The 24753-nt window shown below is 39.3% G+C and overlaps 1 long non-coding RNA gene across 2 annotated transcripts; it reads right to left on the bottom strand.

Moving 5' to 3' along the window:
• Window positions 1-7352: 7352 nt before the first annotated feature.
• On the bottom strand, window positions 7353-7917 carry LOC128354315 (uncharacterized). 2 transcript variants are annotated; one of them, XR_008321011.1, is made up of 3 exons: window positions 7820-7917; window positions 7681-7722; window positions 7353-7502 (listed from the first exon to the last, which is right to left on the bottom strand). It is a non-coding gene; the product is annotated as an uncharacterized LOC128354315 (long non-coding RNA). The 2 variants fall into 2 exon arrangements; XR_008321012.1 differs by having other exon boundaries at window positions 7838-7877.
• Between the last annotated feature and the right edge of the window lie 16836 nt (window positions 7918-24753).

Raw genomic sequence — 24753 nt, 5'->3', positions numbered from 1 at the left:
TATTTAAATGTTTTATTGGTGTTGAATTTGAATATTAATGATTCAGGTCCCGTTTATACGTACCCGGTTATTTATAAAAACGTAGACATTAACCATCGTTTGCACCCTCCGTTTAGACACAAACGGAGAATTCACCCCTGGAAACGATGCTTTTTAAAAACTCCGGCCAGACTGGAGATTTAGGAAAACTCCGTTTGCACGTTTGCATGTAAACAGAGAAAAACGGAGATTTGTGGAGCCGGAAACTGCTCCTGGGTTAAATACGAGATAGTTTATAATCTACAGTCTATGTTTATATATTATCCATGTGATCATGGATGCAGAACAGCAGTCACATGTATGCTGGTCTCTTTGTATTAGTGTTGTACTATGTGGAGGAATGAAGTGACGTTGGTGTTGCTATGCGGGATTCTGATTGGCTATCGTGGGCTCGAGCTGCTCTTGACGGCATATATACACGGGTTAGTGTAAACGGAAACTTATCTGAAAACGGACTGGTGTGCACGCAGTTTCTTTTTGTAAACGTTTATGAAAATATCCGGGCACGTGTAAACGTAATCTCAGTCAGTGAATGTAAATCCTCCTCTGAGCATCATGTTGCTGCTTCTTGTCGCCATCTAGTGGACTGATGCTGGAACTGCAGCGACTTTCTCTGACTCAGTTTTATTACATTATCTCTCAAGTTAGAGCCAAAAAATTATGTTTGCCTCCAAAATTCAGCTTTTGAACTAATATTTTTGAGACAGTTAAGTATAACAGAAGACCTGCAACACCTGCTAGGCTGTCAGTATTATGCATAATAAATAATATAATATATTAATCCAAATAGTGGATCTTTATTTTTTAAAGCTTATTTATTTATTAGGCCAGATCTTATTAAACTAATTAAGGATCCTTGTAGATTTAAAAATTGTTGCATAAAGAATTTAACAGCATCTTAAAATAGAACAATCATTAAACAGCACTTTTATTATTTAGTTGAAATTAATAAAAACAAGTCAAAATTAATAACATAGCTTACTTGTACATGTCATGCACCCAGCAAATATTTCCTCCTGCACACATCTATCGACCCAGTGAGTCCAGCAAACACCTCATCTGTATTAAATCATCACGCCTGCAATTCTTCAAATCAGTCTCAAGTCCATAAATCCTTATGTGTCTGTATCTGTGTGTGCTGTATTTTTAAGGGACCCTCTGATGCTCCATGTGCGCCTCCTGCAGGTCACACTTGATCTTTTGCTGCTGAGTTTCATCCAACGCTGGAGATGTGAAAAAAAGAGGTAAAATAACTGTTAGTGGTTAATATGATCTTCAGATTCATCAGTGTTATTAGTTATGTTTTAATTATTATTCAAGCTTCTGTGTATCTTATTATGTAGTGAAGGTTTTAGTCTGCACTCTACTGTGTGTATATTTGTGAGAGCTGCAAAACCACCAGAAAATCTTCCCAGGTATAAAGCCTCCTCAACCTGTGGCAGCACCTCCTGCTGTGGTGAGTAACTTGGTTAAATTGCCATTTTAACTTGAAACATAGAATAGAAATACTTTCTTGTCCTGCATGAAAATTGTCTTTGGTCTCACTGGTAAAAAATAATATACCAAACACATAGAGTAGATAAGTTTATCTACTCTATGTGTTTGGTATATTATTTTTTACCACATTCATGCCATTACACATAGATATATGTCCAGGAGATGGCCACAGCACATCACATATACCCCCCCCCACCCAACCCCTAGCCCCCACACATATGCATGCATATCAGGTGTAAGGCAAAGAGCACCAACCAGACCATTTTGGTCTTTGCTCTTAGCTACACGTCCCTTTCATCTAGCTTTAAATAGTTTGTTGACCATGGAAATTGCATTTGGAATAAAAGTCTTTGTAGATAACATTGTTAACATAATTTTATGTTTCTATTGATCTGTAGATCTCTGCTGCTGCTGCTGCTGCTGCTGCTGCTGCTGCTGCCGCCGCCGTAGACGATGAGGATCACCGCTGGACGTCTGCAGCTTCATTCAAGGCCCCTCCCCTCACAGCTGAAGGTTGTCACGCAGCTTCAATTCAATTCAGATAACTTTATTTGAATTGGATTGAAGCTGCGTGACAACCTTCAGCTGTGAGGGGAGGGGTGGGCAGGGAGGAGGGATTTATTTTTTTGAATTAAGCAATACATTTTTTAAAAAAGCCAATAGGTTTCATAACACCCTCTTTCCACCTCTCCCAGACTCCAGGGGTCAGCGCCCCCGGGTGTCCCTCCCTGTCTCGCCCTGCCTGCCCTCCGACCCAAACCACTTATGACAAACCAGGTGCTGGCAACGGGCGGATTCGAACCAGCCATTGCACCACGAACACCTTATAACCAGAGACAAACCCACTGCACCACTGAGCCTGTCTACACTAAGAGCTTTTCTCCTGGCGCATTTATCTTCTTAATTTGGGTGTTGGGCTTTAAAAGTGTGCAAGATTTGAACCAACAACCTGAAGCTTCCCAAGCAGTCTTCTAACAGCCTCAGCTACCTGGACAGACACACTAAGGTTAGTTTTTTTGGAGCTTTTCAGTCTTTATTTGGGCTTTCTGACATTAAAGCAGTAACCTGGGATTGAACTCACAACCTCTGAGTGAGTGAGAAGATATCTTAACCACTGACCCACTGGGTCTTCTTTGGGGACAAAGGTTTTCTCACACTTTTCAGTCTGTCCTCTTGATGTTGGACAGCAAAAATGTCCCACAATCAAAGCCTCAACTTCTACATTGTCTTCTAATCTTTTTTTATTCTCTACAGATTCTCTTTAACTCCTCTGATGAAGTTTATCGGACTGTTTTTACATACAACTCAGAGTAAGGTGCTTCAGACAAGACCAGCTGGATCTAACAGAGCAATCAGAGACAACATGGAGGTGTCTCCATATATATATATATATATATATATATATATATATATATATATGTGCTCCTGAATATCATTCAAATATCAAAGTCACTTTAATTGAAATGTATTTATTGAATTTAATTATCACACTTTTACAGGGTAAAAATGATCCCATGCAATGTTCCGCACAAACTAAAAACAACAGAAAGATGATTTTCATACTTTGATGATTCAGAGCAGAAAGATGCTGAATGAACAAATATTGCAATACACATTTTTACCAAGTTACAACAGCAGGAGGTGCTGCCACAGGTTGAGGAGGTGCTGGTTGTTCCACTGGTGATGGTGAAGGAGGAGCAAGGGAGGAGGAGTCAGTGGATGGGGAGGGGGGAGATTGATGAGGATAAAAGAGGAAGGGATGGGAAAGGATCAGGATCCTCTGGAACCTGTACAGAGACCTGCAGCTGTAGAGTTAGACAGGCATGAACAACTTATTGTGTTTATACATTTTCTTTTATGTTATTTTGCAGCTCTCACATGAGTCCTAACCCTAATCATCAACATTTTCATAAGTAACGGATTACAGTTAAATTTAGGAGCTGTTTGCAGATCTTCTCTTATACTTAACTGTCTTAAAAATAGTTGTTTCAAGCTAAATTTTGTAGGGGAAAAATCAAACTTGTGATTAATTGACTTGTTTTGGCTCTAACTTGACAGATAATGTGATAGAACTGAGTCAGAGGAAGTTGCTGCAGTTCCACCATTAGTCCACTAGATGGCGACTTATGGGTTTATGGACCTTGAGACTGAAAAGTTGCAGGAGTGATGTTTTGAAGGTTGCATTGTGTGCTGGACTCACTGGGTGGATGGATGTGTGCTTGGTGAAGCAGCAGGAGGAAATATTTGCAGGGTTCATGTACAAGTAAGTTATGTTGTTTAACTACCAGCAAGTTACAGCAAAGTGTAGTTAAGCTATGTCGTTCAGCTACATGTAGTTTAAGTGTCTCCAACACTGCCTCTCCTCTGCTCTTCCTCTCCTACTCTATCAGACTCGGTCATGTTAGTTGGCCATAATGCTGCTGAAATGAAATGTCTGATGAGTCTCTGATTGATCCTGCTCAGACTCTCTGACGGGGCAGCGTCTCTCTCTCTCTCGGTCTCGGTCTCTCTCTCTCGGTCTCTCTCTCTCTCTCTCTCTCTCGGTCTCTCTCTCTCTCTCTCTCTCTCGGTCTCTCTCTCTCTCTCTCTCTCTCGGTCTCTCTCCGGTAGCCTGACTCTGTCCGCTCCGTTGCGGGGCAGCTCTCCCGCATTAGCTCTCCCGCAGCTGGCTCTCTCTCCTCTGTCTCATCCTCTCTGATGAAGATAACGTGTCAGGCTTTTCTACAAGCTAATGGACGTTAACATTAGAGCTGGCCAGTTGTTACGTTACAAGGCTGGTAAACGTTGGCTGCGCTGTTTCTTACCTTGCTCTATGTTGACTTTACTAGTTCCTGCTTCACCGTCCCAACCCTTCTTTTAAATATGTGTTTAGAAAATCTCTAAGGCCTCTATTTACTTCTTCTCTTTTCTTTACTTTTCTGAACACCGGACTTGTGCTTACATGACATACATAAAAAGCTTTTATGTAACTCAAATATTACACTTTTTTTTCCCACAAATAGGCCTATTTTGAAAAAATTTGAAAAATAATTTCATAATTTAATGAGGGCTACCCCCTACCTTAATTGACTTGTTATGGCTCTAACTTGACAGATAATGCAATAGAACTGAGTCAGAGGAAGTTGCTGTAGTTCCATCATTAGTCCACTAGATGGTGGCTTATGGGTTTATGGACATTGAGACTGAAAAGTTGCAGGAGTGATGTTTTGAAGGTTGCATTGTGTGCTGGACTCACTGGGTGGATGGATGTGTGCTTGGTGAAGCAGCAGGAGGATATATTTGCAGGGTGCATGTACAAGTAAGTTATGTTGTTAAGTTTGACTTGTTTTTGTTAATTCCAACTAAATAAAAAGTAAATACAAGTGCTGTTTAAGGATTCTTTTCTACTTTTGGACTTTTTGACATGAGTGACTCGACATTGACTGACTGTCCCTCCACATCAACACATTTAAGCTGTTGGTTGATATTGTTTGATTCTGACAGGATGATCAATAATTAAGATGTAGATATTTAGATTTATCTTCCAACATGTTCTCCAAAGTTTGTGATGAAGCACAAACATAAAAGAGCAAGAAACACAGTAGAAAGTTATTGTAGATCAAGTTAAATTAAGTATGAAAGAAAGCAAACTTACAGTGAAGAGTCCAAACAACTGCTTTACTCTGTGATGACAGTCATGTGACTACATGGCAGTCATGTGACCTGCATCAGGTGACTGAATGGATCCCAACAGGTGACATCCCACACACTGCCATCTGCTGGTCATTTATGAACATTACCGGTGCACCTGTGTGTGCAAAGTCTCCTCTAAGATATTTTAGTTGATAACCCAAACCTTTACTTCAGAACTATCCCAGGATCAAAGCCACAACCTTAGAACTTCCAACCTCATCCATGCCTTGTCAAGTTACTGATTCCATTGAGCACTTAAAGAACTGCAGCATGTCTGAGAGAATATCTCACTTTTGCAGTCTAACATCAAGAGGACAGACTGAGAAGTTTGATAAAACCACTTTCCCCAATGAGATCCAGCGACTCAGTGGTTAATATATCTTCTCACTCACAGAGATTGTGAGTTCAATCCAAGGTTACTACTTTTAAAGTCAGAAAGCCTAAATAAAATGTGAAAAACTCTAAAAAAGATGAACAAAAGAGTGTTAGTTCACATAGCTCTGGCTGTTAGATGAGTGCTTGGGAACCTTGAGGTCATTGGTTCAAATCTTGCACAGCCCTGAGTACTTTTAAAGTCCAACATCCAAATTAAGAAGATAAATGCGCCCGGAGAAAAGGTCTGAGTGTAGACAGGCTGGCTGGTGTAGTGGGTTTGTCTCAGATCATAATGTGTTTGTGCTACAACACCCGGTTTGAATCCGGGCATTGCTGGAATACAGATAGTGGGAAAATTTCCAAGTAATTTTAGTAAGTCCAACATCCAAATTAAAAAGATACCAAGCAGGAGCACACCTGGCTCGACTCATTTAATCAGCTGAACTCACTCTTCAGACAGCTGATTGGTCAAATGGTGTGCTCCTGCTTGGTTGGAATGAAAACCTGCAGCCACATGGCCCTTTGTGGAATGAGTTTGAGATGCCTGGTCCAGACTAACAGAATAGGAGTATATCTGGACTGTCATGTTAGCATCCTTTCTTTCTATAGAGTCTCCTCCAACACATTGATCCAATTTTCCACCAAATTCCACAAAGGAGGTCCAAACCAATAATGAATTAATGCATTTGTATGTAGCCTGCCATATAGCCACTGTTGGTCAAACACTGAATGCTCCCTCAGCTCAGTAGGTCTTGAATGCAACCCCAGGCTTGGCCCCGCCTCTAATCAAGGTAAGGTTATTTAAGACACCTGTGTACATTTGTTCTTCCTTTTCGGCTGCCGTGTGTTCTGGACGGAGGTCGGTATGCTGAGATGTAACTGCCAGAAGTTGTTGTTTCTGAGAGCTAACTTTGGTTTTCTATGCTTAGTTTCTCTGTTGGTGTCTCCAGCTCGTAGACCCTTTTCCCTACTATGGTGGAAAGTGGTGCCTGGACAGTTTGATTCTATTGTGTATGCAGGTGGCTAACTAACTCTGTCTCTTTTTGTAGGATACCATCTGCTGCTGCTTTTTGCCTGCCCTCTTTAGTACAGCCTTATAAGTATTGGAGATTAGGACCATCCATTTTTGTTTAACCTTTGTAGTTTGTAGTTTTATTAGATTTAGTGGAGTTGTGGGCCAGTCTGCTGGGACAGGTTTGTCCCTCTGGTTGAGGTCTCTTCACAAGTGAGTATATGTTGGCACACCTAGAGATCTGCTAGCCCTAGTCCACTTGTGTTTTGTTTTTAACTATTGGTAGTATATTCAGATTGTAGTTTTTAAACTGAATTTGTAATAAAATGCTTTTACATTAAAACTCAATATTGTCTTTAATTTACTTTTGTCAGCTTATTCTTGAAAAATGTATCAGAACCAGTCTATGATCTGAACTCTATTTTGGAGTCACTGACTTTTCATGTACCATAATTCCAAGTGGTGTATCACATCGTGTCACTTTCCAACCATTAGCACTGCTGTGTACAATGTACAGCAGTTCATTTTGTATAGTCCTGCTGGAAATGGTCCAAATGCACCATTTCCTTATTAGAAGTAACAAATGGTGTGTACTTAGTGCAACTTGCTTTGGTTCTGATATGCCTCACACTGTGCTAATTGTCTTATACCTACAATGTATTGCCATGTAGTTGCCAGATATTGCACTATCTGTTGAATACACTGATAATGTAGTCAAATCTGGGGAAAAAGCCTAATAAACCATGAAACATTTGCTGCAGATTTTTCAAATTTTATTCAACCATCACAGATCTTACATTCCAGTAAAACATTGTCTTTAAATTTCATCCTCAAACTCAGGCTGAGCAGAAGTGCCTGGTCACATCCCAGCAGGTGGACTCCAGTTCTCCACACCAGTCAAGCAACACTAAACAAAAACAAAAAAAAACACATTACTAGAGAGCACTTGAGTTTTGAAAAGAAATTGCAATTCACATGTTAGCTTAATAGAATCTGTGCCAAAGTCCTGACATTTCTCTCCAATACTAAGATTCCACTCCAAATAGAGAAGTCTGCCATGGCAGTACAGGATTGGGGATACATACCTGACATCAGTCTTGGTTCCTGCTGTGTACTGCCCACTACTGCTCCACACACTGCTGTAGAGAAAAGAGTCAGTTAAAGCAGGAAAAATACTGGTCACTGCTCAGGGTTTGATTATCACCACATTAATATACATTTTACTGGTTTTGCATCACTCACCTTCATCTCCACACTGAGCAGCTCATCAGTAGCTCTGCCTGCAACAGTCAAGGAACATTTACTTCACATCATAAGTCATATGGCTACTTTGATTGAAAACTGTTATTTTCTACCACCTATGAAAGTTCAACTTCAAAGCTTCCTTAGAGGAGTGAGTCTGAAGTGTGCAGCCTTGTACTCTCATTGGGCCAAGCTCTGCAGCAGCTCAGCGACAGACTCTAAAACAGAACCTGCAGCCAAAGCCAAATCCAGAGATACTCCACCAGCACTGTAACACTGAGCCAGACACACACTACCTGGACAGCTGACTGAGCACTGGAAGAAACAGGGGGGGGGGGGGGGGGGGGTGGTAGTTTCATCCCATGGCAGCGGCTCTGTCATGGGGGACCCAGCATCTCTGAAACAAAACATAAAGGTCATAACGTGCTGCAATGGAGCCACCAAGTGTCACAGAAACTGGAGGGCAGGCAATGAACAAAAAGTTGACTTAATGACTGGTTTATATATCTAAAGTCAGGTCATCCTTGTGATGTAATATGTGCACATAAGTGCTCAAGTTCAGCTGCGTGGTTGAACACGTTCAGTAACGTTAGCCAGCAGCACAGTAAAGTCAACAGGTCACTCAAAAACCGCCAAAAAACGACTCATAAGCGCCATTTTATAAAAGTACTTGAACTTTCTCACGAATTTAGTCCAATAATACATTTCTTTAAAAAAGCTGAAATTCTTACCACGTTTAAACAGACATCAGAGTCACGTCTCCCACACGCTTTTCTTCTAGACTGAGATCCAGAGCGAAAGGCACGCTCATATTTATAACCTACGGCTGTCGCAGTGCATTATGGGAAGAGACGCCCTTCCAAAGATCGTCTCTTAAACAGAACGACCACTAGTTTATTTCCCCCTGGATCTTCATTCATTTTATATTTAAGTATAAAAGGTGAAACAACAACATTTGTAGAACATAAAATTTTGGGAAATCAGTGTTTAAGATAGCTCAGTGAGATAAGTGTTGGGCATTAGGCATTTGAAATTAAGGTTGTTGGTTCAATCCCCGTTTAGGGTCATTGATCTTTAATGTTACTTTACAGCATTGGTGGTAACTCCAATTAGAATACTGCCCCCTGTAGGCAACCAGTAGAAACACATCCACAATCCTCTTTGGAGGATTTGGGATTTTAGGCCGATAGGACGCAGACAGATATGTGAGCAGGCCGGGGATCGATCCCACCACCCCCAAAACTCAAACCGGCTGTCTAAATCACTGAGCCACAGGTTCACATTGGCTCCACAAGTTTTCATCAGCATTTGACTCTCCACCAGTTTGTCTGACTTTCAAAAAACTGTGCAACAATTGAACCAACAACCAGACAGCTTCCCAAGTAGTCATCGAAGGCATTAGATGTGTCTGACTTGGAAAAACAATTGGACATAGTGAGAATTGAACCCACGACCACTAAGATTCAAAGCAAACAGCTAACAAACTGAGCTATTCCCCTTGGGATTCAACCAGCAAAATCACAAGTTCAAGAAGGTTTCCTAACAAGCTGAGCTGTTTGAGTTGAGATGCCGAGGTTTGGTTTCTTGCACCTGAGGCTCCAACTTGTCAACCTAATTAATCTGTAATTGGAGCAATGATTATGAATGATTGAAGGAATTAATTTATTAATACATAATTATTAATAATCATTAGATTAACATTAATTGAAGCAAGTAATATTAATCTATTAATGATTAATATTAATAATTAATTAATTAATATTAATAATTAATTAATATTAATTAATCATTAGTAATGTTAATTGAATCAAGTAATGTTACTCTATTAGTTATTAATTATTAATATTAATAATTAATTAATTGTTAATGAACAATTAATGAAGCCACACCTTGATGAGATCAATGAGTTGATGACTCATAAAATCACAACAAATGATTAGTCTACATATAAGTAAGACTATAGTCTTATATGTAGGAGCTGTAGTAAGGCTATAGTCTTATATGTAGGGGCTGTAGTAAGACTATAGTCTTATATGTAGGGGCTGTAGTAAGACTATAGTCTTATATGTAGGGGCTGTAGTAAGGCTATAGTCTTATATGTAGGGGCTGTAGTAAGGCTATAGTCTTATATGTAGGGGCTGTAGTAAGGCTATAGTCTTATATGTAGGGGCTGTAGTAAGACTATAGTCTTATATGTAGGGGCTGTAGTAAGACTATAGTCTTATATGTAGGGGCTGTAGTAAGACTATAGTCTTATATGTAGGGGCTGTAGTAAGACTATAGTCTTATAAGTAGGGGCTGTAGTAAGACTATAGTCTTATATGTAGGGGCTGTAGTAAGGCTATAGTCTTATATGTAGGGGCTGTAGTAAGACTATAGTCTTATAAGTAGGGGCTGTAGTAAGACTATAGTCTTATATGTAGGGGCTGTAGTAAGACTATAGTCTTATATGTAGGGCTTACAAAAGTAAGTCAGACAAACTGCTGGAGACTGAAAAGCTGATGAATACTGGTCTACAGCAGTGAACCCTGCTCCTGGAGAGCTACTGCCCTGCATGTTTTATACACACCTGATTCTAATTATTAGCTGAAGCTCGTTAAAGGGTTTGATAACATGCTAATAATTAGAATCAGGTGTGTTAGAGTGGGGAGATACCTAAGGGCAGTAGCTCTCCAGGAGCAGGGTTGGAGACCACTGCTGTAGACCAAGTGTGTATTTCTGCACTCTTTTGATCCTGATGAGATCACCTGATTAAAAATATATGAAATAATATTCACGACAGCCTATCCAGTCTATACTGATTTAAAATTCTACAAGAAAGCTCTCTTACTTCATACTAGCACTGCAAGGGTATGAGGGATGTCCTGAAAACATCTCCCAGTGGAAGACTTAAAATGATGGAATGAATTATATAATGAGTTTGCAACTTTCTCATATGAAGCCATTGTATATTCTGTTGGTGCAACTGTGAATTACAGTTAACTAGCTTGTTGAACTGTAGTGACAATGTTTACATTAATTTATCACAGTAATAATATATTTACATGAATAAGTTCAACAAATAGGCTATAATATTTTCAAAACATTTTGTGTTGAGTGTGGCTGGTGAGCAGTCAACCTATAATACTGTATGTTTTATCGTCCAGGGGGAAATAAACTACTTACTTACATATAAGTAAGATTATAGTCTTACTACAGCCCCTACATATAAGACTATAGTCTTACTACAGCCCCTACATATAAGACTATAGTCTTACTACAGCCCCTACATATAAGACTATAGTCTTACTACAGCCCCTACATATAAGACTATAGCCTTACTACAGCCCCTACATATAAGACTATAGCCTTACTACAGCCCCTACATATAAGACTATAGTCTTACTACAGCCCCTACATATAAGACTATAGCCTTACTTATATGTAGACTAATCATTTGTTGTGATTTTATGAGTCATCAACTCATTGATCTCATCAAGGTGTGGCTTCATTAATTGTTCATTAACAATTAATTAATTATTAATATTAATAATTAATAACTAATAGAGTAACATTACTTGATTCAATTAACATTACTAATGATTAATTAATATTAATTAATTATTAATATTAATTAATTATTAATATTAATTAATTAATTATTAATATTAATCATTAATAGATTAACATTACTTGCTTCAATTAATGTTAATCTAATGATTATTCATAATTATGTATTAATAAATTAATTCCTTCAATCATTCATAATCATTGTTCCAATTACAGATTAATTAGGTTGACAAGTTGGAGCCTCAGGTGCAAGAAACCAAACCTCGGCATCTCAACTCAAACAGCTCAGCTTGTTGGGAAACCTTCTTGAACTTGTGATTTTGCTGATTGAATCCCAAGGGGAATAGCTCAGTTTGTTAGCTGTTTGCTTTGAATCTTAGTGGTCGTGGGTTCAATTCTCACTATGTCCGATTGTTTTTCCAAGTCAGACACATCTAATGCCTTCGATGACTACTTGGGAAGCTGTCAGGTTGTTGGTTCAATTGTTGCACAGTTTTTTGAAAGTCAGACAAACTGCTGGAGAGTCAAATGCTGATGAAAACTTGTGGAGCCAATGTGAGCCTGTGGTTCAGTGATTTAGACAGCCGGTTTGAGTTTTGGGGGTGGTGGGTTCGATCCCCGGCCTGCTCACATATCTGTCTGCGTCCTATCGGCCTAAAATCCCAAATCCTCCAAAGAGGATTGTGGATGTGTTTCTACTGGTTGCCTACAGGGGGCAGTATTCTAATTGGAGTTACCACCAATGCTGTAAAGTAACATTAAAGATCAATGACCCTAAACGGGGATTGAACCAACAACCTTAATTTCAAATGCCTAATGCCCAACACTTATCTCACTGAGCTATCCTAAAGACTGGTTTCCCAAAATTTTATGTTGTACAAATGTTGTTGTTTCACCTTTTATACTTAAATATAAAATGAATGAAGATCCAGGGGGAAATAAACTAGTGGTCGTTCTGTTTAAGAGACGATCTTTGGAAGGGCGTCTCTTCCCATAATGCACTGCGACAGCCGTAGGTTATAAATATGAGCGTGCCTTTCGCTCTGGATCTCAGTCTAGAAGAAAAGCGTGTGGGAGAGGTGACTCTGATGTCTGTTTAAACGTGGTAAGAATTTCAGCTTTTTTAAAGAAATGTATTATTGGACTAAATTCGTGAGAAAGTTCAAGTACTTTTATAAAATGGCGCTTATGAGTCGTTTTTTGGCGGTTTTTGAGTGACCTGTTGACTTTACTGTGCTGCTGGCTAACGTTACTGAACGTGTTCAACCACGCTGCTGAACTTGAGCACTTATGTGCACATATTACATCACAAGGATTACCTGACTTTAGATATATAAACCAGTCATTAAGTCAACTTTTTGTTCATTGCCTGCCCTCCAGTTTCTGTGACACTTGGTGGCTCCATTGCAGCACGTTATGACCTTTATGTTTTGTTTCAGAGATGCTGGGTCCCCCATGACAGAGCCGCTGCCATGAGATGAAACTACCAACCCCCCCCCCCCCCCCCCCCAGCCTTTTTCTTTGGAGTAAAGGTTAACAGAGTTGTGATGGTTCACTTTAAGATTCACATTGCATTCAAGTCATGTCCCAGAACTTTACATTTCTTTATTTTTCACATCAAATTATTTTGTAGTGATTTTTAAAAGACAGCACAATGTTTAAATTGCAGTAGATACCACATCATGGTGGCTGTTTCTTCCAGTGCTCAGTCAGCTGTCCAGGTAGTGTGTCTGGCTCAGTGTTACAGTGCTGGTAGAGTATCTCTGTATTTGGCTTTGGCTGCAGGTTCTGTTTTAGAGTCTGTCGCTGAGCTGCTGCAGAGCTTGGCCCAATGAGAGTACAAGGCTGCACACTTCAGACTCACTCCTATAAGGAAGCTTTGAAGTTGAACTTTCATAGGTGGTAGAAAATAACAGTTTTCAATCAAAGTAGCCATATGACTTATGATGTGAAGTAAATGTTCCTTGACTGTTGCAGGCAGAGCTACTGATGAGCGATGCAAAACCAGTAAAATGTATATTAATGTGGTGATAATCAAACCCTGAGCAGTGACCAGTATTTTTCCTGCTTTAACTGACTCTTTTCTCTACAGCAGTGTGTGGAGCAGCTAGCCTGTAGGGGGCAGTACACAGCAGGAACCAAGACTGATGTCAGGTATGTATCCCCAATCCTGTACTGCCATGGCAGACTTCTCTATCTGCAGTGGAATCTTAGTATTGGAGAGAAATGTCAGGACTTTGGCACAGATTCTATTAAGCTAACATGTGAATTGCAATTTCTCTTCAAAACTCAAGTGCTCTCTAGTAATGTGTTTTTTTGTTTTTTTTTTAGTGTTGCTTGACTGGTGTGGAGAACTGGAGTCCACCTGCTGGGATGTGACCAGGCACTTCTGCTCAGCCTGAGTTTGAGGATGAAATTTAAAGACAATGTTTTACTGGAATGTAAGATCTGTGATGGTTGAATAAAATTTGAAAAATCTGCAGCAACTGTTTCATGGTTTATTAGGCTTTTTCCCCAGATTTGACTACATTATCAGTGTATTCAACAGATAGTGCAATATCTCACAACTACATGGCAATACATTGTAGGTATAAGACAATTAGCACAGTGTGAGGCATATCAGAACCAAAGCAAGTTGCACTAAGTAAACACCATTTGTTACTTCTAATAAGGAAATGGTGCATTTGGACCATTTCCAGCAGGACTATACAAAATGAACTGCTGTACATTGTACACAGCAGTGCTAACAGTTGGAAAGTGACTAGATGTGATACACCACTTGGAATTATGGTACATGAAAAGTCAGTGACTCCAAAATAGAGTTCAGGTCATAGACTGGTTCTGATACATTTTTCAAGAATAAGCTGACAAAAGTAAATTAAAGACAATATTGAGTTTTAATGTAAAAGCATTTTATTACAAATTCAGTTTAAAAACTACAATCTGAATATACTACCAATAGTTAAAAACAAAACACAAGTGGACTAGGGCTAGCAGATCTCTAGGTGTGCCAACATATACTCACTTGTGAAGAGACCTCAACCAGAGGGACAAACCTGTCCCAGCAGACTGGCCCACAACTCCACTAAATCTAATAAAACTACAAACTACAAAGGTTAAACAAAAATGGATGGTCCTAATCTCCAATACTTATAAGGCTGTACTAAAGAGGGCAGGCAAAAAGCAGCAGCAGATGGTATCCTACAAAAAGAGACAGAGTTAGTTAGCCACCTGCATACACAATAGAATCAAAGTGTCCAGGCACCACTTTCCACCATAGTAGGGAAAAGGGTCTACGAGCTGGAGACACCAACAGAGAAACTAAGCATAGAAAACCAAAGTTAGCTCTCAGAAACAACAACTTCTGGCAGTTACATCTCAGCATACCGACCTCCGTCCAGAACACATGGCAGCCGAAAAGGAAGAAGAAATGTACACAGGTGTCTTAAATAACCTTACCTTGATTAGAGGCGGGGCCAAGCCTGGGGTTGCATTCAAGACCTACTGAGCTGAGGGAGCATTCAGTGTTTGACCAACAGTGGCTATATGGCAGGCTACATACAAATGCATTAATTCATTATTGGTTTGGACCTCCTTTGTGGAATTTGGTGGAAAATTGGATCAATGTGTTGGAGGAGACTCTATAGAACGAAAGGATGCTAACATGACAGTCCAGATATACTCCTATTCTGTTAGTCTGGACCAGGCATCTCAAACTCATTCCACAAAGGGCCATGTGGCTGCAGGTTTTCATTCCAACCAAGCAGGAGCACACATGCACACCAATCAGCTGACTGAAGAGTGAGTTCAGCTGATTAAATGAGTCGAGCCAGGTGTGCTCCTGCTTGGTATCTTTTTAATTTGGATGTTGGACTTTAAAATTACTTGGACATTTTCCCACTATCTGTATCCCAGCAACGCCCAGATTCAAACTGGGTGTTATAGCACAAACACATTATGATCTGAGACAAACCCACTACACCAGCCAACCTGTCTACACTCAGACCTTTTCTCCGGGCGCATTTATCTTCTTAATTTGGATGTTGGACTTTAAAAGTACTCAGGGCTGTGCAAGATTTGAACCAATGACCTCAAGGTTCCCAAGCACCCATCTAACAGCCAGAGCTACATGAACTAACACTCTTTTGTTCATCTTTTTTAGAGTTTTTCACATTTTATTTAGGCTTTCTGACTTTAAAAGTAGTAACCTTGGATTGAACTCACAATCTCTGTGAGTGAGAAGATATATTAACCACTGAGTCGCTGGATCTTCATTGGGGAAAGTGGTTTTATCAAACTTCTCAGTCTGTCCTCTTGATGTTAGACTGCAAAAGTGAGATATTCTCTCAGACATGCTGCAGTTCTTTAAGTGCTCAATGGAATCAGTAACTTGACAAGGCATGGATGAGGTTGGAAGTTCTAAGGTTGTGGCTTTGATCCTGGGATAGTTCTGAAGTAAAGGTTTGGGTTATCAACTAAAATATCTTAGAGGAGACTTTGCACACACAGGTGCACCGGTAATGTTCATAAATGACCAGCAGATGGCAGTGTGTGGGGTGTCACCTGTTGGGATCCATTCAGTCACCTGATGCAGGTCACATGACTGCCATGTAGTCACATGACTGTCATCACAGAGTAAAGTAGCAGTTTGGACTCTTCACTGTAAGTTTGCTTTCTGTCATACTCATTTTAACTTATTTATCTACAGTAACTTTCCACTTTGTTTCTTGCTCTTTTATGTTTGTGCTTCATCACAAACTTTGGAGAACATCTTGGAAGATAAATCTAAATATCTACATGTTAATTATTGATCAACCTGCCATAATCAAATCAACAGCTGATCAATATCTCCTTTCTTTTTCTGCAGCTCTGAGAAATGAATCTGTCTGACTATTAAATGTGTTGTATTCACTGATGTGGAGGGACAGTCAGTCAATGCCACTCATTTACTGAGTGAAGAGTTAAAGCATAAAGCATTTAACAGCGTCTAAAAGTAGAGAGAAATCCTTAAACTGCACTTTTATTTACTTTTGTTGCTTCACCAAGCACCTCATATGTTGTAAATGCAAGCTTAAAAACATCACTCCTGCAACTTTTCAAATCAGTCTCAAGTCCAAAAACCCATGTCACCATCTAGTGGACTGATGGTGGAACTGCAGCAACTTCCTCTGACTCTTTCCTCAAGTTAATTTGATGTTGCCATTTGACTTCAACTTCAAGTTCAGTACACTCAAAATGTCCGGTCAGCACAAGTCCGGTGTTCACAAAAGTAAAGAAAAGAGAAGAAGTAAATAGAGGCCTTAGAAATGTTCTAAACAAATATTTTAAAAAAGGTGGTGACGGTGAAGCTGGAACTAGTAAAGTCAACATAGAGCAAGGTAAGAAACAGCGCAGCCAACGTTTACCGGCCTTGTAACGTAACCTAACTGGCCAGCTACAATTTGCTGTAACTTGCTGGTAGTTAAACAACATAACTTACTTGTACATGCACCCTGCAAATATTTCCTCCTGCTGCTTCACCAAGCACACATCCATCCACCCAGTGAGTCCAGCACACACCTCATAAGTTGTAAATGTAACCTTCAAAACATCACTCCTGCAACTTTTCAGTCTCAAGGTCCATAAACCCATAAGTCGCCATCTAGTGGACTAATGGTGGAACTGCAGCAACTTCCTCTGACTCAGTTCTATCACATTATCTGTCAAGTTAGAGCCAAAACAAGTCAATTAATCACAAGTTTGATTTTTTTCCTGCAAAATTTAGCTTGAAACAACTATTTTTGTTGTTTGAGAAGATCTGCAACAGCTCCTAAATTTAACTGTAATCCGTTACTTATGAAAATGTTGATGATTAGGGTTAGGACTCATGTGAGAGCTGCAAAATAACATAAAAGAAAATGTATAAACACAATAAGTTGTTCATGCCTGTCTAACTCTACAGCTGCAGGTCTCTGTACAGGTTCCAGAGGATCCTGATCCTTTCCCACCCCTTCCTCTTTTATCCTCATCAATCTCCCCCCTCCCCATCCACTGACTCCTCCTCCCTTGCTCCTCCTTCACCATCACCAGTGGAACAACCAGCACCTCCTCAACCTGTGGCAGCACCTCCTGCTGTTGTAACTTGGTAAAAATGTGTATTGCAGTATTTGTTCATTCAGCATCTTTCTGCTCTGTATGATTCAAGTATGAAAATCATCTTTCTGTTGTTTTTAGTTTGTGTGGAACATTGCATGGGATCATTTTTACCCTGTAAAAGTGTGATAATTAAATTCAATAAATACATTTCAATTAAAGTGACTTTGATATTTGTCTGAGTGTGAATGATATTCAGGAGCACATATATATATATATTAATTGATGTAATTTGGTGTAATGTACACACTGATTAACATCAATATGAATATGTTAAATTAGTTACTGAACTGGATGGGCAGAGGTTGTTTTTTACAGTGAGGATTTATGAATATAATATTAACTAAAGTGTTTTTTCATCAGATTTATTCACAATAAATTGAGAAATTTGTATTCATTAAAACCGCCGGGAGCCGTTGACCCTAAAAATTGAGGTCAGGCTCGTCCTTCATGAGGTGGTTTAGACAGTCTGTCTTCATCTTTACGCATTTTATTCATTTTTAAAATAAAATGACCCGTTACTGAATTGAATCCACAATCTTAAAACTTGAATGTGGCTGTCTAACACTTTGAGTGTATTTTGAGTGAATTCAAAGGCTTTAAGGTTGAAGCCAGAGCTGCTTGGAGACTTTTTAAAGCCAACATGTTGAGTCATGACTGTCCTGGTCCACTAGGGCAGTCTGATTGGCAGCTGCTTGAGGGTTTTGAAGTAGTGAGTTCAATCCTGAATCACAAGTCAGGCCCAAAATCCACCACTGAAGATTAATTAATCAATTAATTAATTAATTAATTGACAACACCATGAGCCCATTTGAGCCAGCTGTGTTAAACAGTGTGTTGATCAGCTCCTGGATGAAGACTGAAAAGCTTTGGTGAAACCTCTCAGCAGCAACTTGACTCTGTGGCTCAAAGTGTTAGACTGCAACCCTCATGTTTTAAGATTGTGGGTTCGATTCAATAACGGGGCTTTTTATTTTATAATGAATAACATGCTGAACGATTGAGACGGACTGTCTAAAGCATCTTTTAAGGACTTGGTCCAGTAGTTTAAATAGTTTGATGAGTTTTTTGAGTGACAGCTCTTTGTTTCTGTGTATCAGTAGAGTTGTTGGGTCAATCCCACTGAGGACTGAAAACATGAAATGAGAACATGTGCTCAGTGTGTTGCTCTGTGAGTCTGAAGTCACAAGGCTGTGGGTTCAATCCCGACTGTGCTGGTGAAGTTTTGTAAGTCAGACAAACTGCTGAAGACTGAAAAGCTGATGAAGACTTGTGGAGTTAGAGTGAGGCTGTGGTAGAGTGTGTTAGACAGCAGGTTTGCATTTTAGGGGTGGTGGGTTCGATCCCGGTCCGCGTCTGAGTTTTGAGTGACAATAAGAACATTTCCATCCTGCTGCTGGGATTGAACCAACAACTCTACTGACGCACAGAAACAAAGAGCTGTCACTCATCCTAGTTTAATGTTCAATTGAGAAGCTGAGTTTGAGAATTGGAGTGAAAGAGAAGAGACACAATCCAGCTGCTAATGTTTAAATGTTTGTCTTTGTCTTTATTTATCTGTCTGCCATGCTCTCTACAATCAATATGTTTAGGAATGTTGTTAAAGTGTGGTTTTAATGCAGCGTGTGGGATTCAGGAGAGGAGCTGGAGGAGCAGGTGTGTTGGTGGGAGGTGCTTAGTTAATAAAGGGAGGTGCAGCAGAGCTGGTGGTGCTCCTGTTGTGTGAGAGTGAAGCTGAATGTTTGTATTTGTTCCAGGAAAGTTGGTTTAACACAGTTCCCAGATGTAGTTATGGTGATTTAAAATGAGATGAACAAACAAGAACTAGTTTCTAATAATCAGACTTTGACCGATTTAATATGAAGTTTTCGATGCTCTCTGGTGTTGACAAGTTTACATATTGAGACATTAACTTTGATAAAACAATGACTGAACTCTTTTACTTTGAATTACCTTTAACTGTATATGTGGGGAACTCATTAAAGCAACTTTGTGAAAAGTGTCTTTATTTTAAAAGTTTGAAACATTTCTTACCCTGAATCTAGGTGTGCCGACGAGACAAAGACACGTCCATGTTGTGTCTGATTGGTCTCGTTAACACACCTGTTAGATCCAGCTGGGCCTGTCTGAAGCACTTTACTATGAGTTGTATGTAAAACCAGCCTGATAAACTTTGTGTGTCACTAACAAAAACCTAATATACTTTAAAATATGTAAGAGGAAGTTGATCAGAGGAGTTAAAGAGAATCTGTAGAGAATAAACAAAGATCAGAAGACCATTGTCTTAGTAGTAGAAGTTGAGGCTTTGATCCTGGGACATTTTTGCTGTCCAACATCAAGAGGACAGACTGAAAAGTGTGAGAAAACCTCTGTCCCCAAAGAAGACCCAGTGGGTCAGTGGTTAAGACATCTTCTCACTCACTCAGAGGTTGTGAGTTCAATCCCAGCTTACTGCTACTTTTATCGTCAGAAAGCCCAAATAAAGACTGAAAAGCTCCAAAAAAACTAACCTTAGTGTGTCAGTCCAGGTAGCTGAGGCTGTTAGGAGACTGCTTGGGAAGCTTGAGGTCGTTGGTTCAAATGTTGCACAGCTTGAGCAGTTTTAAGGTCCAACACCCAAATTAAGAAGATAAATGCGCCCGGAGAAAAGGTCCAAGTGTAGACAGGCTCGCTGGGTTAGTGGGTCCGTCCGAGATCATAAAGTGTTTGTGTGAGACAACGCCCAGTTCGAATCTGCGCATTGCTGGGATACAGAGTGGTAAGTGTCAGGTTGTTGGTTCAAATCTTGCACAGTTTTAAAGTCCAACATCCAAATAAAGACTGAAAAGCTCTAAAAAAACTAACCTTAGTGTGTCAGTCCAGGTAGCTGAGGCTGTTAGAAGACTGCTTGGGAAGCTTCAGGTTGTTGGTTCAAATCTTGCACACTTTTAAAGTCCAACACCCAAATTAAGAAGATAAATGCGCCAGGAGAAAAGCTCTTAGTGTAGACAGGCTCAGTGGTGCAGTGGGTTTGTCTCTGGTTATAAGGTGTTTGTGGTGCAACGGCTGGTTCGAATCCGCCCGTTGCCAACACCTGGTTTGTCGTAAGTGGTTTGGGAAGGAGGGCAGGCAGGGCGAGACAGGGAGGGACACCCGGGGGCGCTGACCCCTGGAGTCTGGGAGAGGTGGAAAGAGGCTGTTATGAAACCTATTGGCTTTTTTATTGATTTTTAAAAAAAATTTATTGCTTAATTCAAAAAAATAAATCCCTCCTCCCTGCCCGGCCCTCCCCTCACAGCTGAAGGTTGTCACGCAGCTTCAATCCAATTCAAATAAAGTTATCTGAATTGAATTGAAGCTGCGTGACAACCTTCAGCTGTGAGGGGAGGGGCCTTGAATGAAGCTGCAGACGTCCAGCGGTGATCCTCATCGTCTACGGCGGCGGCGGCAGCAGCAACAGCAGCAGCAGCAGAGATCTACAGCTCAATAGAAACATAAAATTATGTTAACAATGTTATCTACAAAGACTTTTATTCCAAATGCAATTTCCATGGTCAATAAACTATGGAAAGCTAGATGAAAGGGACGTGTAGCTAAGAGCAAAGACCAAAATGGTCTGGTTGGTGCTCTTTGCCTTACACCTGATATGCATGCATATGTGTGGGGGCTAGGGGTTGGGTGGGGGGGGGGGGGTATATGTGATGTGCTGTGGCCATCTCCTGGACATATATCTATGTGTAATGGCATGAATGTGGTAAAAAATAATATACCAAACACATAGAGTAGATAAACTTATCTACTCTTTGTGTTTGGTATATTATTTTTTACCAGTGAGACCAAAGACAATTTTCATGCAGGACAAGAAAGTATTTCTATTCTATGTTTGAAGTTAAAATGGCAATTTAACCAAGTTACTCACCACAGCAGGAGGTGCTACCACAGGTTGAGGAGGCTTATACCTGGGAAGATTTTCTGGTGGTTTTGCAGCTCTCACAAATATACACACAGTAGAGTGCAGACTAAAACCTTCACTACATAATAAGATACACAGAAGCTTGAATAATAATTAAAACATAACTAATAACACTGATGAATCTGAAGATCATATTAACCACTAACAGTTATTTTACCTCTTTTTTTCACATCTCCAGCGTTGGATGAAACTCAGCAGCAAAAGATCAAGTGTGACCTGCAGGAGGCGCACATGGAGCATCAGAGGGTCCCTTAAAAATACAGCACACACACACACACACACACACACACACACATACACACACACACACACACACACACACATATATATGGGTTTATGGACTTGAGACTGATTTGAAGAATTGCAGGTGTGATGAATTGGAGGTTGCAAGTCATATTATTCATTTTAACTTGTTTTTAATTCATTCCAACTAAATAAAAAAGTGCTGTTTACGGATCTCATGCTGTGAAATTCTTTCTGCAAACATTTTTAAATCTACAAGGATCCTTAAGCAATTAGTTTAACAAGATTAATTAGATTAAAATCTAAAATCTGGCCAATAACTCATGAATAACCTTTAAAAATGAAGTGGATTTCCTGTAACAGATCCACTATTTGGATTAATATTTTATATATTATATTATTTATTATGCATAATACTAACAGAGCAGGTGTTGCAGGTCTTCTGTTATACTTAACTGTCTCAAAAATATTTGTTCAAAGCTGAATTTTGCAGGCAAACATAATTTTTTTGGCTCTAATTTGATAGATAATGTAATAAAACTGAGTCAGAGAAAGTCGCTGCAGTTCCATCATCAGTCCACTAGATGGCGACAAGAAGCAGCAACATGATGCTCAGGAGGAGGATTTACTTACATTTACTGACTGAATCATTAATATTCAGCAAATTCATCGTCAATAAAACAACATTTAAATAGATTGAGGTATCTATTCGTTCTCTTTAGTGTTGTAACATTAATATTTCACATGATGCACAAAAAGAAATGTATTAAAATATAATCGTGACACATTTACTTTGATATGAATTATATTACAGTAAAACCTTAACAGCAGCAGGCGTTAAATCTTAATTTAACAAAATTTAGTAGTTTAATTTTGAACTCTTGGCTCAGTAGATGAAGTATAATCACAAAGATCATCTCCTCCTGTCTGAGTGTAATGACACTGTTTGCATGTTATTGTAACTGTTCCTCCACATCAGTGAATACAACACATTTCATATTCAAACATATAAAACATATTGATTTCTAAGAGCTGCAGAAAGGAAATATTGATCAGCTGATTGATATAGTTTGATTCCAGCAGGTTGATCAGTAATTAACCAGATTTTAAATTTATCTTCTAACATGTTCTCCAAAGTTTGAGATAAATAAATAAAAAGATGAAACACAAACATGAAAGTTAAAATAAATATGAAAGCAAACTTACAGTGAAGAGTCATCAGACTGCTCCATGTTCTGCTGTCAGCTGCTGTTTCAGGTGAAGTGGCGCCATCTGGTGGACATGAGGGGGAAGTACAAGCACAGACATGTTAATATTTTAATGTAGCTTGTCTAGACTGTTTTAATACATGTATTTTCTTTATAAAATAATAACTGAGTGTTTTTAAGTGAGACAGATGAAAAGAAATTATTCTCAAAAACATGTTTGTGATTTGGGGCCTAAAAGAAAGTTATGACAATTAAAAAACTGATGAGCAATTCACAGATTACACCGACATGCTAATGAGCATGATAACATGAAATCAAACCAATTACACTTTGTATTAAAATACTTTAAAAGAAACAGCAGGAAGAGCAGCTGATCAGGTTGTCAATTAATCAATCTTTATTTATAAAGCGCCAAATCACAACAAAGTTATCTCAAGGCTCTTTCCACGTAGAGCAGGTCCAAACCGAACTCTTCAGGTTTCATTTTAAAGAGACTCAACATTCCCACATGAGCAGCACTTGGTGACAGTGGAGAGAAAAAACTCCCTTTAACAGGAAGAACCCTCAGAACCAGACTCAGAGTGAGAGAACATCTGACTCGACCGGTTGGAGTAGAGAGGAGAGAGAGTACTCTACTGTAGTACATTCTGAGGTACTAGTACTTTACTGTAGTACAGTTAGAGATACTTGTACTTTATTGCAGTACAGATTGAGGTACTAGTACTTTACTATAGTACAGTTAGAGGTACTAGTACTTCACTGTAGTACAGTTAGAGATACTTGTACTCTACTGTAGTACAGTTTGAGGTACATGTACTTTACTCTAGTACAGATTGAGGTACTTGTACTTTACTATAGTACAGTTAGAGGTGCTAGTACTTTACTGTAGTACAGTTAGAGGTACTTGTACTTTATTGCAGTACAGTTTGAGGTACTTGTGCTTTACTGTAGTACAGTTAGAGGTACTTGTACTTTACTGCAGTACAGTTTGAGGTACTTGTACTTTACTATAGTACAGTTAGAGGTACTAGTACTTTACTGTAGTACAGTTAGAGGTACTTTACTGTAGTACAGTTTGAGGTACTAGTACTTTACTGTAGTACAGTTAGAGGTACTTGTACGTTATTGCAGTACAGTTTGAAGTACTTGTACTTTACTGTAGTGCAGTTAGAGGTACTAGTACTTTACTGTAGTACAGTTAGAGGTACTTGTACTTTATTGCAGTACAGTTTGAGGTACTTGTACTTTACTGTAGTACAGTTTGAGGTACTTGTACTTTACTGCAGTACAGTTTGAGGTACTTGTACTTTACTATAGTACAGTTAGAGGTACTAGTACTTTACTGTAGTACAGTTAGAGGTACTTGTACTTTATTGCAGTACAGTTTGAGGTACTTGTAGTTTACTGCAGTACAGTTTGAGGTACTTGTACTTTACTGTAGTACAGTTTGAGGTACTTGTACTTTACTGTAGTACAGTTGGAGGTACTTGTACTCTACTGTAGTACAGTTTGAGGTACTTGTACTTTACTGTAGTACAGTTTGAGGTACTTGTACTCTACTGTAGTACAGTTAGAGGTACTAGTACTTTACTACAGTACACTTTAATGTACTTGTACTTTACTGCAGTACAGTTTGAGGTACTAGTACTTTACTGTAGTACAGTTAGAGGTACTTGTACGTTATTGCAGTACAGTTTGAAGTACTTGTACTTTACTGTAGTGCAGTTTGAGGTACTTGTACTTTACTGTAGTGCAGTTAGAGGTACTAGTACTTTACTGTAGTACAGTTAGAGGTACTTGTACTTTATTGCAGTACAGTTTGAGGTACTTGT

This window comes from Scomber japonicus, chromosome 24, assembly GCF_027409825.1.
Source record: "Scomber japonicus isolate fScoJap1 chromosome 24, fScoJap1.pri, whole genome shotgun sequence".
Taxonomy (NCBI): domain Eukaryota; kingdom Metazoa; phylum Chordata; class Actinopteri; order Scombriformes; family Scombridae; genus Scomber; species Scomber japonicus.
The sequence above is the reverse complement of the archived record's forward strand: the minus strand, read 5'-3'. Positions and strand labels throughout refer to the sequence as shown.